This window comes from Falco peregrinus, unplaced genomic scaffold (genome assembly GCF_023634155.1).
Source record: "Falco peregrinus isolate bFalPer1 unplaced genomic scaffold, bFalPer1.pri scaffold_29, whole genome shotgun sequence".
Taxonomy (NCBI): Eukaryota; Metazoa; Chordata; class Aves; order Falconiformes; family Falconidae; genus Falco; species Falco peregrinus.
This window is the reverse complement of record NW_026599598.1, coordinates 315,087-330,084: the sequence shown is the minus strand read 5'-3', so window position 1 is coordinate 330,084 and position 14,998 is coordinate 315,087.

Below are 14,998 nucleotides of genomic sequence, written 5' to 3'. Positions count from 1 at the left end.
CTGCAAATGCTGCAGCAATTGGGGTGACATTGTCAGGTCCTTCTGCTCAATTGTCAGCAACAGCAACCCCCTCCTCCCCACCATCAGAAGGGTTCGGGGCAGGAGATGCTCTTCCTGCTCTGCAGGTTACACAAGCCTGCCTCTGCAGCAGCACTTCTGTTTTAACTCTTTCTTACCCTGAATGCAAATCTGCTACTTGTTGCTTTAAGTCTGTGTTATTACATATCAGGCCTTCGCAGGCAAACAGAAAACATCCTGCCATGCATCCCAGCATGATTCAGTCGCACCTTCGAGGGGGTACAGGGGTTTGTACAAACTCACCCCAACACTTTCACAAGGTCTTTGATTCTACACACACACACACGCCTCAGGTTTTACATACATTAGTACAAGTTTTTATATCTTACAACGTGTTTCATTCTGGTTGCTCCACAGAAGGAACCGCAACCTGAGCTTTTAAACACAGAAATTTCAACAAGAACATCTTTCTAGTTTAGGTCTCAGTTTTTTCCTATCCTTTTCTAGAGCCACAATCAAAGATCAGGTGATGTTAATCCCGCACTCTTTCTAGTGCTAGTACCATAGGATCCCGAGGGGGTACTAATCCACAGTCCTTTTGCCACTCAGGTTTGTCCTGGAGGACAAAGAACATGTCTGCATACGATACTTCGTCCCATTTTCCTTCTTTTCTCAGACACAACATTAATTGCAGGAGAGTGTTATGATCTAACGTTCCTCCCTCCTGAGGCCATTTCGCATCACTCTCCAATTTATACAAAGGCCACCACTGATTACAATATGTAACCAATTTCCTTCTATTTTCGGTACCACCATGTCCTACAATATCACTCCAATGTTTTAATATACAACCCAAGGGCGATTTTTCACAGGGCTTACTCCTTCCATTTCCCATTTTGCAATTTTAATTACTTTGGGTTTTTTTTCTTTTTTTTTTTTCCCGGCCGCCTTAGCCACCCAAGGTCAGAAACGCGGATAGAGCTTCTTACTCGTTTTGCACTCAAACGCCTGTCTCAAGCACTCTTGCACTCACACTCAGTCAAAATAATTAAGCTATACACGGAAAATCAAAATGCGCATCTCAATCACACCATTCACACTCTCCGGGCAGCCCGCAGTCACACAAGCAGTATGTTATACGGTACCGTGCACTTATGTACAAACTCTTAGGAACACTAACAGTTCACAAAGTATGCATTTCAATGAACAATTGCCAAAAACCAAACAATAAACAAAAACCAATTTTTCCTGGTCTTAAGCAGAGTGTTAAGTTTTCCGCTATTTGCCACGAATTACCAGAATGTTAATATTTTTCAACATACATTTCATAACTCCGAGTTTTGAACATATAACAAGACAACACATAGAACAAACAAGACACAGAGCGCTATTTCAGTTGTTACATTCCAGGAACTCCCCAATTCTTAAAACAACCTAAAGGAAGTTTTTAGCTTCCTCTTTTTCCTACGCAAAAGTTTCCCTTTTACTTTTGCTGTGAGGTCCCTCTTGTTCCTGTGAGATTCCGCCTTATTCCGTCCCGCCCCCCGCTTTCCGTCACGAGGCCTCCGGGCTTTTAGGAATGGCAGTAACCTCGGATTTGCTCGATCTGTCCTCAAGATCGCTAGCGGCCACCCCTTGGTCAGCAAACCCCCTCCCAAGGTACCTTTCCTCCTGGGGACTACGCTGCGCGCCGGACGTCTCCGTGCGTCTCACCAGCCGCCCCGTTACTAAACATACCGTTTTATCCGTGGATCCAGGGGTTTCTCTTCTGCTCCCGGGTGAACAGCTGAGAAGAGGAGGCTCCTCCGAGGAAATCTCCCGGGGCGCGCCTAGGAGCGTCCGCTCCGCAGCTGGTCCCTCAGCCGAGCAGAAATCCTCCTGCCTGGCTCGCCAAACTGACGTGCGGAATTAGACTCTATAACTCGAAAGTTATAAAGTAGGTATGCTTATTGCGCGCAGATGCACGGGGGATCGCTCCTCCACAAGCGTGCATGCCCGAAATGATGAACCATCTCACATTTATACAATAAAACAAATGAATATTCAATTAACGCCTATACATATTTGTTACCTAAACCCCGCTTTGTATGTTAATTAGCTTATCAGTCCTTTGCCTGGAATGTGGTGGTCTTGCAGGTTTGTAGGTGATTCATGTCCTTGTGACCATCCGATCTTCTCCAGCAAGGAGACTTAGCACTCCCTCCCTCTAGATAGCATTGGAATATCTCTTAAATAGCCCCTTTGTTAGAGGAAGAAGGGCAGGCGTCTCCTCAAAACTGTAGTTGTCTCCTCAGAGCTGTGTGCCTATGTGACCAGACATCGCACCCATGACCAGTCACCATACCCACATTCCTTGAGCAGACATATACAATCACAATCGATGTCCATTGTCGCCATTTCACACTATTTCTCCATATCACTGTTAGCTCTTGATTTTTTATTTTAATTTCTAATTGCAATTCAACAATTAAATCTCGTCCTAACAGATTAAATTCTGCTTCAGGGACGAGCAAGAGTTCACCCATTCCAAATTTATTTTCAGTTTCGAATACCACATTTTTGATTTTGCTTACTTTAAAGGGTTCTCCTTTTGCCCCAATTACTTGTACTTTTTCAGGGGAAACTTTACATCCCTCAGGTATTTGCTTAATAGTTGATTTTTCAGCCCCAGTGTCTACTAAAAAGGTGAACTCTTGTTTATGGGGACCTATTTTTAATTTTATCAAGGGCTCACGATGACTCCGGTCCCCTAAGATATAGAGCCCCTGACTCTCCTATTTGCCACAAACTGAGTTTTTAGGAGCGCTTACCCTAAAGGGTCGTCTGGATTTACCCCAGAGTACAGCTGAAGGGCTTTCCTCAGTCGTTCCAGCCACTCAGTAGGGCTTTCATCTTTCTTTTGCATTTCATTAAATGCTTTATTGATATTCTGGCCACGGGGTACTGCTTCCCTAATCCCCTGAATTACTATAGTTCTCAGGTCCTGCATATGAGTTCTATGCACTGGATCCTGATTATCCCAATTAGGTCTTTGGAGTGGCCATTTAATATCTGCTTGGGGTCCCTGGGCATGCTGAGCATCCCACAGTCTCATTCCTGCTCGTCATCATATCTCTTTCCTCGGTAGTAAATAATTGACCAAGGATAGATTACATCTCATCCCAAGTATAAAGGTTTGGTCCCAAAAAATTGATTTAATCTTTCTCCCACTCCGAGTGGGTCCTCAATTAAGTTTCCCATCTCGATTCTTTTAAAATCTCGTAGGTCAGCCGAGTTTAGGGGTACGGAAATATATCCGATCACAGGTTGAGGTCCCCCCATGGGTATTTCCCTTAGGGGGTACATCTGAGCTGCCCCTTTCTGACTTCTAGTTATGCGTCTAGGAAGAGGGGGAGACCCTTGTTCCGACTCTGGTGGGGGAGTGGGCGCTCTGGGGACCTCTGCGGGAGCAGGAGGAGGAATGTAAGGAGGGGGGGTTAGAAGGGTTTCGTCCAACTCTTCCTGCTTTTTCTTTTGTTTAGTTTTTATTTCATTCAGTGGGTAAAGTCTAGCTCCCGGTCTTTCTAGCCACGCTTCCGCATATCGACTCTCCTCCAGGTTAAGGGGTTTTTTATTATTAACCCAGAGGTTTAATTGCTGTCTTACCCAATCTTCTTCTGACCCATAGACTGGCCAAAAGACATTTTTAGAAATTTTCTTCCCTCCCCATATCTTAGTACAATATTCTATCATCTTCTGCTTATCTTTCCCTAGAGTTCCAGGGAAATATCTCCAATTGTCTAAGATATATGCCAGAGGGGTATTCTTAGGTACAATGGGTACCCTTCCCATGGGAGTCAAAGGCTTGCTGCCCTTCGCCCCCATCTTCTGGAATATCCACAAACATACACTCACTCGTTATATTCCAGGAAACCCAATCCCGCCCGAACGGCAAACCCGCGAACAAATTCGCAATATACTTATGCGTCCTGCGTCTTCGTCCGGACTCCCGTGCACAGAATTTTTATGGGATTTTACCGGTTTCTCCTTTGCTCATTATTCTAGAATTTAGGTTCGTAGGTAAGGTTGGAGTAAGCTGTTGGTCGCGGGGCCGCGAAATGTCGCGGGGCGCCTCCCCGGAGGACCAAAGCCCACCGTTCCTTATCAGAGTCACGGCACCAGAATTGTTATAAATTGAGACCACAATAGATCATAATCCAATTAAAATTTTTATTAATTATAGCAAGTAGAATATGAGCAAAACCAGCGCTGGACAACAGGGGAGTCTGCGCTCCGCCAACTGCCGTCCTGAGCAGTTCAAACAGTCCCTTTTTATACCTTTTTTTTTACTTTCGTGTTCATGAAGTAGTGGAGGTGTTGACCCTTCATTCATATGCACAAGCGGCATCCTGGACACCTGGCGGTTATCTTATCTTTCACAAGCGGCATCCTGGACACCTGGCGGTTATCTTATCTTTTGTTGCCTAATCTTTACATTGGGCTTAACATAAATCTTAATAAACAATACCCTAGTCCATAGTTTCTTATAGCCTCCAACTCGCTTGGGTGGCTTTTGTTGACCCCTGCCCCTGGGGACGGCTGGTGTTTCCCCTCTCTTGCCTGGGGAGGCTGCTGGGAGAAGGCGTGCCCCGGGGCATGCTGGGAGCTGTAGGCCTGGGACAGCCCCATGGCCACGTTGTTCCCAGGGCATGCTGGGAGCTGTAGGCCTGGGACAGCCCCATGGCCATGTTGTCCCCAGGGCATGCTGGGAGCTGTAGGCCTGGGACAGCCCCATGGCCATGTTGTCCCCAGGGCATGCTGGGAGCTGTAGGCCTGGGACAGCCCCATGGCCATGTTGTCCCCGTGGCATGCTGGGAGCTGTAGGCCTGGGACAGCCCCATGGCCATGTTGTCCCCAGGGCATGCTGGGAGCTGTAGGCCTGGGACAGCCCCATGGCCATGTTGTCCCCAGGGCATGCTGGGAGCTGTAGGCCTGGGACAGCCCCATGGCCAGGTTGTTCCCAGGGCATGCTGGGAGCTGTAGGCCCGGTGCTGCAGGGCAGCCATGTTGTTCCCATGGCATGCTGGGAGCTGCCATTGCCCACCCCAGCCTCCCAGCAGCCATGTTGAGCTGGGCAGGCGCAGCCTGGGCTGGGCTGGGGCCCTGCTGGGGCTCTGCCCTTCAGCGGCAGAGCTGGGCGCTTCTCCTCGCTGATGGGATGAAGTTATAAAGAATCACTAGGAGAGGCTGCAGCTACGGCAGTGATTAACTCCACCTATTGAATTAGCTCACCAAGGGGTGGCAAGCCTTCTGAGGCAGCTGGGCTATAACAGTAGCCAAGGGAAGTGGGGTAACGCAGCGTTGCCTTCCAAAGCATAGAGCACAGAGAAGAGATGAAGTTCTATAAGAACAAGTAGAGTGCAGGTGCCCCAGGAAAGTTCATCTGAAGTTCACCAAGTTGTTGACCACCAGCGCTCTCCAAAGACCCCATTAAAGACCCCCCAGGAGCAAAGGGACATAGTCAAGTGCCTTATGCATATGTAAATAATTTTGAGGAAGTAGTTAGTGCAAAGTACATCTTCCCATCTGAACATGCCCAGAACGGACCCTGAGGGGCTGGATATTGACCGGTGGAGCGTGCTGATGGGTGGTAGCTTGTTTGTTTTCCCTTCCCACACAAAATTCCATTTTGTTTTGTGAGTAAGCAAAACTACATATTTCAATGCGTTTTCTGGATTGGTAGTTTTTGCATAACACATACGATCTCCAGGTTTAAACACTGGTGCCAGAAAACCCCAACAAGAACACGTCCCTGGAATAAGGCTTCGCGCTTCTGGGGTAGACCGTGGTTCTATTTCACAACTCACATCAAACTGTTCATGAACAATTCCTGAGGGGAGTATTCGGATAGGGTAGGGGATTTATTTCCCATGTTTCAACCCTATTATCTGGTTTGGACGAGAAGCATTCAAGGGACCAAGGCCATACCCCATTTGTTAGGCATTTGAAATGCCAGCCTGGGGATAACATGCCTTCCTATTTGTGGTGCACGGATTCACCGTGGGGTCTCAATACATACTGGATCCCCCCTTTGCCAGGGGTCCAGATCCCCTGACCAGTAGGCAGCTGCCTGAGGGGCCCACCAAGACTCCTCTGCTAAGCTGCTTTCCAGCAAGGTGGCCCCCGCCTGTGCCGGGGCCTGGGCTTGTTCCTCCCCAGGGGCTGGACTCAGCACTTGTTGGACCTGATGGGGTCCCTGCTGCGCCCTTTCTCCAGCCAGACTCGGTCCCCAGCTGCCAGCACACCCACTGTGGTACCAGACACCCCTACCCCCCATTTTGTGGGTGCCAACGGTGCCCAATGCCAGACCATCCCCGCTGGGTTCAGGCACTGAGGGTGATGCAGCCCCAGCTGCAGGATGGATGGATGAGCTCCATAGATAGAACCATGGACAGAGAAAAGATTGAACATTTCAGATGAAGGGGCACGCCAGGGGTGTCCCAGCCCTGCACCCTGCAAGCTGCTCACTGGCAGGGCAACCCATTGCTCTTGTGGGAGCAGCGCTGCCACCACGGGGGCTTGCAGAAACAGACACAGTGGTGCCGGCAGTCGCATCTCCACCAAGCCTTTGGGCAGCCCCACAGCTGGGAGCAGCCCTCCTGCAGGCACAATCCTGCCCAGCACGGTCCTGAGGCTGCCTGCCCACGTGCCCTGCCCATGGGGACATGGTGCTGGGGCCTGGGCTCTGCTGGGGTGCTGCTGCCTGGCCCCACGTGGATGGTGCTGCCCAGGCCCATGGAGCTGATTCTGTCTGGAGTCATGGGGCTCCTCTTCCTCATCCCCATTGGGCTCCTTCTGCCCACCTGCACAGGGCTGCTTCTGCTTGGCCCCATGTCCTCCCCTTGGCCTTTGTCCCCATCTGCCATCTTCTCCATGTGCGCATCTGCCCCCAGCAGCTCTACTCGAAGGCCCTGGAAAAACCCTCTGGGCTCCAGCAGCCCTGGATAGAGCTGATCCTCTTTCCTGCTGCTCCTCTTTCCTGGCGGCGGGGGAGGGAGAGAACTGTGGGGTGGTGGTGAGCGTGGTGTGTGTCCCACTACAGACCGCCTCTTGCCACTTGGCCATCATTACTTGCAGAAACTTTTGGTACTGCCTGGTTACTATGAGGGTGTCCTGGACGATATGGATGAGCTCCTCGGTGAGGTTCTGTGTGACCGTGGCCATGGCTGAGGGGCTGCTGGGGGTGGCTTCAAATCGATGGGGCTCTACGCACTGTCCCTGCCGTCCAATGGGGAATTCCTCATGCTTTGGCATCCCTGCCATCCACAAGGAATTCCTCCTCTGGCAACTCCAGGGAGAGGGCCTGGCCAAGGGCAATTCCCAGCTTCCTCACTGGCACCCAGGTTGCCCTGATGGACCGGGAAGGTGCAGAGCCGGGTAGTGCCCCTGGCTCTGCCATCACACCAGGCCGGTGGTGTGGGACACAGTAGCGGGAGCCCGGGGTAGAAGAGCCGCTGCATGACAGCGACAGCAGCAGGGCCTGTGCAGACTGGTGCTCCCTTGGCAGAACATCTGCGCTCGCCCTGCAGTAGAGGACGGGGAAGAGAGAGAAGGCTGTTGCCCTGCAGTGCTCATGCACATGTGCAAGCCCACGTGTGCAGGTCCAACTTCTGTTAGTGAGGACTGGCAGGTTTCTTGGACAGACACTGGGAAGGCAGTCAGGTGTCGGGTGGCCTGAGGATCCTGACCTCTTCTTCCTCAGCCAAAGTGCCACGAGTCCCAGAATCACACAATGGTCGTTGTTGGAGGGAACCTCTGGAGATTATCGAGTCCAACGCCCTGCAAAAGCAGGCTGTGCTAGAGCAGGTTGCACAAAATCATGTGCAGGTGGTGCTGGAATGTTTCCAGGGCCTCTCTGGGCAGCCGGTGCCAGTGATCTTAAGCTGGAGTGCTGTGCAAGGGTCCCGGTGCTGGTGGGGGGCAGTGCCTGGGCTAGCTGCAACATCAAGGCACCGCAAAGGGGCAAGGAGATGATGAGCACAACAAGCCCATGCCACGCTCCCTGCCTCCCCACATGACAGTGCCTGTGCCCAGGTCCCTGATGGCTGTGGAGGCCACCTGGCACTGGGCACCCTTTCCCCTGGCTACCCGGAGGCTGCCTTAGGCTCTCTCTAGTCCACTCAGGCCCCCTTCTGAGGCCTTCGTTGCACCCCAGACCCCTCTGCAGAGCCTCAAGCCCTCAAAAAGACACCGGACTGGGGGCCCGGTCCCCTAGTCTCGACCATTCCACTCGAGTCCCCGCGGCACCCCTCCATAGGGGTCTGGTATGCCCCAGGCCTCCGGTTGCTCCTCTAGCGTGGCCGCTACTACAGCCAGAAGGCAGGCAGGGAGGGGGGCAACTGCCGAGCAGCAGCAGCAGCAGCAGCCTCTTTGCTCCCACTCAAAGCTCATGGCGCTCCCGGCAGCCACTGCAGCCGTAGGCCTGGCCTTGGAAACATGGTGCAGCTGTGAAAGCAGAGCAGCCTGGGGAAGCCCAGGAACTCCGTGGCGTGAGCAAAGGCCCCAGCTCGTGGATTTCCCCTGAAGCCCAGCTGGCCCTGAGCGGCCACTTTCAAGCTGGCTTGCGCCTCGTACAGAAGCCCACAGGGATGCCAGCAGGAGCCAGCCTAAGGCATTCTCTGCTTCCAACTGCCACCCCCAAGGCCCTGAGCCCTCCTATGACCTGCCTTCCTTCCTTCCACTGTTCCCTCATGCTTCTCTCGGAGCAGGCAGAGCTTCAGCCCTTTGCGGTGACCCTTTGTGCCCGACTTGGCAGCCTGCCTCCTTCGGCAGGTGCCGGCTCTGGAAGTCCTTGCCTCGCACAGGAGACTGCAGTGCACTGGCGCGTGGTTAGCCATGCCAACGGAAACACTTTATTGCAAGAAGGCAGCCTGCTGGGTTCTGCCGTTGCGAGGAGCGTGGGCAGGACAGAGCAGGCCTTTGTCACTGAGGCTGCCTTTCGTCAGCAGGCATTGCCCCAGCAGGAAACGGTCGTTGTGCGCTGCAGCCTGCCCTGGATGCTCCTCATGGTGCTGCTCCAAGCTATTTCGCTCTTAGGTACTGCAGGAGCTCCTGCAGCCGAGTAAAGAAGTCCAGCAGCTTCTGGACTGGAAACGGGCAGGGTGGAAACCGGCTCGATTCTGTTGGCCTTGGCCTTGGCCTCGGCCTCTGAACGGGGGTGTAGGTGAAGACTGGCTGTGGCCTTGCAGTAGTGGTTACTGCTGGGCGCAGGCCCATCTGCGCCAGGATCCAGTCGTAGAAGTGCTGGGTGGAGGTGTAGACTCCGGGCTTCCTTGCTCTCGCACAGCCCGTCCCCCAGCTGGTCACGCCAACAAGCCAGAAGTAGTCGGCGCTCTTGTCTTGGCACACGAGAGGCCCACCGCTGTCCCCCTGCAGCACAGGAGAGAGGACGAAGGGGTTGTTGGGTGGCCACCGTCAGCCCGGTGGCTGGCTCCTTCTCTCTCACGGCACCTGCCAGAGCTGCATTCAGTGGCCAGCCAAGCTCTGTAGAAGCTTGCCTGGCAGGGGGCGGTGGGCCTGTAAGGCAGGGCTCGCTCTCACCGCTCTTCACGGTGGTGGTGAAGGTGTGTCAGACGGCTGGGATGGTGAAGCTGTGGGCTGCCAGGGGCACCGGGCGGGCCTTCTGGGCAGCGTGCCAGGCCTCTGGGACAAGGCGGGCAGGCCCTGGGCAAGGGCTTGCCCATGGGGAGGGGCGGGTAAGGCCCTCAGCGGTGGGGACCCAGCCATGGGAGTGTGAGTGGCCGGCAAAAGGCCGTGATGGCGCACGTTTGGGCGGTTGTGGCGGGGCTGCCTGCGCTGCCAGGGCTTGGCTTGTAGCACGCTCCTACCTGGCAGGTGTCGATGCCGCCCTGCGGATAGCCAGCACAGATGTTGTGGCTGTGGATGGCCCCCCTGTACCAGCCGCTGCTGTTACAGACCCTGGCATCAATGAGGTGGACCTGGGCCTCCTGCAGCGCGTATGCCGATCCTCCAGCTGTGAAGAGCACAGAAAGGAATGAACACCCAGCAGCTCATTGCCAGTTCTCCTCCCCCGTCTGGCTGAAGCCCTCCCCCGGGGCTTGGCTTTGCATGCGGACAGGCGCTGGACCGCTCTTGCCTTTCTGCCTTGCTCTGGGTCAATGGCGCCGGCCCCTCTCTCGAAGAGAGAGGCTTACGCCCCCACAGCCTGACTCTGGCTTTCGCCTCTGCCGTCAGGAAGCGCATCCTGCTTCCCCAAGCTGGCCAAGCTTGCACTGGCGCCGCCACTGCGTTTGGGCCACTCACCTCTTGCTTTCCTGGCACCCCAGCCACTGACGTAGCAGGCTGTCAGCTCTGAGACTCTCAGCGAGGCGTCGGGCACACAGGCAAGCTGTACGTAGCTGTTGCACTGGACAGGCTGGTCCAGTTCCAGCAAGGCAATGTCGTTCCTCTGTGTGACGTTCCAGTAGTGCTGGTGAACCAGCAGCCGCCTGACGGCGCGCACCTGAGCCTCAGGGCCCAGCTGAGTCAGCTGGGTAGCACCGAGCACCACGCGCAAGACGGTGATGTGCCTGGAAGGCAGATGGAGAGAGGGCTCAGAGGGAGCGCAGCCACGTGCTGCAGCAGCCCGGCACTTGCCCTGCCTTCTGCTCGACGAGGGAGAGAGGCAAGCAGCGCTAGGGAGGCTGCGACTGCCCTCGCGTGCCTTGGGCTCAAGCAGTGTCGAGCGGGAGGCTGCTGGGAAGCAGTGGCACGAGCCCAGCCTTCTCCTGAGCAGCCTCTCGGCGGGGCTCCGGAGTGCCCAGGCACTGGGCGTGCTGCAGGGCAACGGGACGGCAGTAGCACGTGCTGCTGCGCTCAGGGCACCTGCTAGTGTTGTGGGGCTAGCCCCGACCCCTGGTCCTCCTTACCTGACCTCGATGAAGCAGTGGGCTGCTGTGAGGACCCACTGTGGGCTGATGAGGGAGCCCCCGCAGATGTGCGCCGTGCCTCCTTCCACGAGAGCCTGGATGCTGACGATCCAGGGCCAGGCCCCTGGCTGGGCATCTGTGCCACCCACGACGCGCGACATGCCGTAGTGCAAAGCCATGGGACGAAGCCCGCAGCTCCCTCTGTAACCAGAAACTCCTTACTGTGCTGCTGGATGGCTTGCGCCGTTGCGGCTGAAGGCCAGCCGTCTTCCCTCCCCACAAGGCATGGCCAGACGGGCCGAGGAAACCCGTGGGGCCAAAACCCGCTCCCCTCGCCCCGCTTTCTGCTTCAGCCCGTAGACGAGTTGTGCCGGCAGCCTGGCTGCTGTCAAGGCACTGAGCCTCCCACATGGCTTTCAGGAACCTGGGGGGTGGCCATGGGGGACAAGCAGGCCCCCTCCAGTGAAGCCCACAAGGCTTGCCCAAGCTCCCTCCCAGAGCCTCGGGCCACTTACCCACAGCTGTCCCATGTGCCGTGCACAGGACAGCACACGGCCAGCAGGACAACGAGGAGACGCAGAAAACCCATCGCTGCCAGCGACATGTGGCAGCTGCAAGGACGAGGGCTTGTCGCCACCAGTACGGCTGCTGACGTACTGCCCGCAGGATTCCCGTTGCCCGGGGTTCCCTTGGACGTGGGACTGATGTCACAGAGTGCCTGGTTCCGGGTGCTGGGCGTGGTGGTGTCGGGGGGGCGGGGGGGGAGGGGAGGGAGGGGAGGCAATAGGAGGGGTCCCAAGCAGGAGTGGAGGCAGAAGCTGGGATCGCGCACCCCGACAGAGCCTTGTGGAATGCCCTGCTTGCGCCATCAGGGTGGGCAGGCCCCATGGCAGGCAGCGGCGCCTGGCTCCCAGCTCTGCCTTCTAACAGCTCACAGGACAAAAGCGAGCATGGCCTCACAGCCTCTTTGGGAAGTTCCCTGCCGCCCTGCTCTCCGCAGCCCCATGCCACCAGCTCCTTCCCAATAAAGAGACGCCAGAGAACGGGGCTACTACAGGCAGCACGCGCATGCCTGGGTGTCCAAGAGCCAATGTCTCTTACGGCTGCGGCTGGCAACAGTGCTGGGCAAGCCAAATAAGCCAAGCGTAGCCCAGCAGTGTCAACCTTGCTGCACAAAGAACAGTGAAATGCAGGTGCAGCACAGTCCTCGCTGGCTATGTCAGTGACAGCAACGCCCTCTGGCAGGCCTCGTGTCCTCCTTGCTATCCATGAGTCTGATTGCAGTTCTGGGCGCACACTGAGCAGGGCATTTGTGGCAAGGACAAGCAAGGTGAAGCTCTCGAGAGACAAGGATGCTCCTGCTCTTAGCCGTACGTGCCATTGCTGTCCATGGCTTTGGTAAATCCTGCATCAGCCTTGTCTCAGGAGTCTGCCTTCTGCCACTGCCTGGGGGAGCCTTGCTCACTCACATGCTGGAGTGCAGCAGAGAAGCAGGATCCAGGCACGTGCACTGCATTTAAAGCGCAGCAGGGCTAGGTCCGTGGGGGGCGAGGGCAGTGGCTTGAAGCATGGCAGCCTCAAAGCTTGTGAAAGGTGCGGCAGCTCCCTGCTGCCACCCTGGCTTGTGTGGCGAGGCATAAGGAACACAGCGGAGGGAGCAACTGGGTCCCAAGGAGGAGGAGCGGGCAGGCTCTGCCTGAAAGTTGAAGAGCTGCTCTCAAGGCGCTTGAGGCGCACAGGGCTTCCTAGGCCCCAGAACTGGGCCTCCAAGCCAGCGGGCTCAAGGCTGCTTTGTGTTTTGACAAGGGACCTGCTTCTGCTTGGCCCCATGTCCTCCCCTTGATCTTTGTCCTCATTCGCAGTCTTCTCCATGTGCGCATCTGCCCCCAGCAGCTCCACTCTAAGGCCCTGGGGCCACCCTCTGGGCTCCAGCAGCCCCGGCTAGAGCTGCTCCTCTTTCCTGGCAGGGTGGAGGGAGGCAACTGCGGGGAGGTGGTGTGTGTGGTGTGTGTCCCACCACAGGCCGCCTCTCGACACTTGGCCATCATTTTTTGCAGGAACTTTTGGTACTGCCTGGTCACTGTGAGGGTGCCGTCAACGATGCGGATGAGCTCCTCGGTGAGCTTCTCCTTGACTGTGGCCATGGCTGAGGGGCTGCTGGGGGTGGCTCCACATGGCAGGTGCTCTACGCCCTGTCTCTGCCATCCAATGGGGAACTCCTCATGCTTTGGCATCCCTGCCACCCACAAGGAATTCCTCCTCTGGCAACTCCAGGGAGAGGCCCTGGCCGAAGGCAATTCCCAGCTTTACACTGGCACCCAGGTTGCCCTGATGGACCAGGAAGGTGCAGTGCCGGGTAGTGTGGAGTGGCTGGAAGACAACAGACATATTATGAGCAATGCAGACCACGTAACATTGTTGTAATAGCAGGCCGAGCAGGCCGCAGCTGTAACAAGCTGCAGGTGTTGTGAAGGACATATGCAAGGCCAAGGGAGACAAAGAGACTGTGTATTCGCAGAGAGATAAGGGAGCTGGACAGAAAGGTGAGTAAAAACAGGACGCCTGCACAAGGGGAGAGCAGCGTGTGGGCGCCACACCAGGACTAATCAAATGGAGCGTGATGCCGCATGGACAACAGCAAGGTGGCAAAAAGACGCCAGAGGAGACTGATGTAACCAAGCGATTAAACAAGATAAAGGACCTCTATGGGTCCCTAGCAGATCTGTCCACCCTGCATGTCAACTCCAGAAGAACGGAGAAAATATAGACGACAGCTTTACCTCCAACCAGTCTTCAACAAACTCCGTGTAGAACTTGAGCCAGTCCCATCCACCATAGAAGATGTGCTGTTGACAGCAGCGAGAAGACAATCATTTGGGCCACGAGCTTGTAATGTTGTGTTGAAAAGATTTTGTAATACCAAAAATGCTCTTTGCAGAAACTGTAGGGAACCAGCAGCAATAATATTAAGTTGTGGTAACTGTAGACAGATTTTTGTTATATATTGTAGCCGCTTGCGAAATGCTTATGTTTTGTGCTTAAATTGTCAAAACAGCTTTGCTAATAGTACTTTTGAAAATGTTTGTAGGGAATTTCTGAACCTTAAGCCAAATCAACATTTTCCAGAAATATGGATGCCAGAAAATTTTGACAGCAGAAGTGAAGCTATCTCTTGGTGGGCCGTGACCAAAGCCTTAACTGTTGTTTTAGCTACAAAGAAAACATAAGCTCTTGGTTTGTGGTGCTTCTTTTGTCAGTTGGGAACAAGAATTGCGAGTTAATGACATTGCTTGCTTTGATTATAGGGCTGGTAGGAATAATCAGCATGCCCTCACAAGAACAGTGTGGGCTCCTGCCCAACCACAAATGACCATGTGGGTTACCTGGGCCAACATGACAGGGCAAGGTCCATTTTGCTTACCGTTAGCTACCCCATCTGGCCCATTTCGTACCTGTTTGACTGGGGTCCCTTTAAACCATATGAAGGAGTCTGGGCACTGGAAAACAGGTAAAATATACTCCGACGACCTCAACCAAGCAACAAATGACTTTTAGACCATCAACAGTGGATCTGTGCAAGCCGATTGGTGCCAATCACTTGGTATTCCACGAAAGCCCTTGGGGGCTCAAGCGTTCAAAATTGCTCAGGGCCGGAATGTTACCGGCATGGAACCTCAGGAGCTTGACATCTTAGGATCTATGCCGGGAAACTACTGTTTGATTTTTGGGTTTTACAAGAAAGACATTGACTCCAGTAATTTTAGGATCCACAAACCAAGAAATTACAATACTTGGTTTGCCCCTGGGTCCCCCTGGCATTCTAACATCACCGGTTACTGTAACAATTGGACTTGGCCTGTTTCATGGTCTGGTAAGACAAACGAGAAAGCAAAGATGTTGCCTCCGGGAGTATTCCTCGTTTGCGGAGCTGGTGCCTGGCCCGCCGTACCTGCAAGCGCACAGGGAGGACCATGCTACTTTGGCAAACTAACATTATTTGCCCCTAGTATCCATCAAATGCTTAACATAAGTAACAAGTTTAAACGCGTCAGACGTAGTGTATACCAATTGGG